Here is a 635-nt window from a genome sequence, read left to right as displayed (position 1 = left end):
AAAAACCCTCTCTTTTGCTTTCCTTCGTTCTCAGTTTCTTCTCCTTCACTCTCGATTCTGACCAACCACCGCCACAAACCAACCACCACCACCACCATTCTTCTCTATTCATCTATGTGTCTTCTAGTTTATTTCATTATCATTTTCAACTTTCTCATTATTCCAGCAATTTCAGTTTCATCGCATACCCCCAATTTTGTTCTGGTAAGCAAAGTTGAAATCTTTATCTTGTTTTTTCGCAACCCAAATTTTTAAAATTTTTTTAATTTGTTATTAAAATAATTTGTATATAGTTTTGGATTTTAAATTAGGAGATGGGATTTTTGCATATGAGGTTGTTATTCAGATTCTTGCTAGGTTACCAGTGAAATCCCTTTTTAGGATCAAAACTGTGTGTAAATTGTGGTATAGGTTGAGTTTGGATAATTTTCATTCAATATTATACAATGATATTTCTAGGAAGAACCTGAGATTTCAGATTTGTTATCAGAGTCCAAATCTAGCTGAATATGTGTTAATAATTTAAGGGGTGTCTTTCAATTTTCGCTCAATTTCTTGAATGATCGAGTTAAGGTTCGAGCGTCTTGTAATAGATTGTTGTATGTTTTCTTGGAAACTCATAAACAGGTGAGTAT

This window comes from Cicer arietinum, chromosome 2 (assembly GCF_000331145.2).
Source record: "Cicer arietinum cultivar CDC Frontier isolate Library 1 chromosome 2, Cicar.CDCFrontier_v2.0, whole genome shotgun sequence".
NCBI classification, from domain to species: Eukaryota; Viridiplantae; Streptophyta; class Magnoliopsida; order Fabales; family Fabaceae; genus Cicer; species Cicer arietinum.
The sequence above is the reverse complement of the archived record's forward strand: the minus strand, read 5'-3'. Positions refer to the sequence as shown.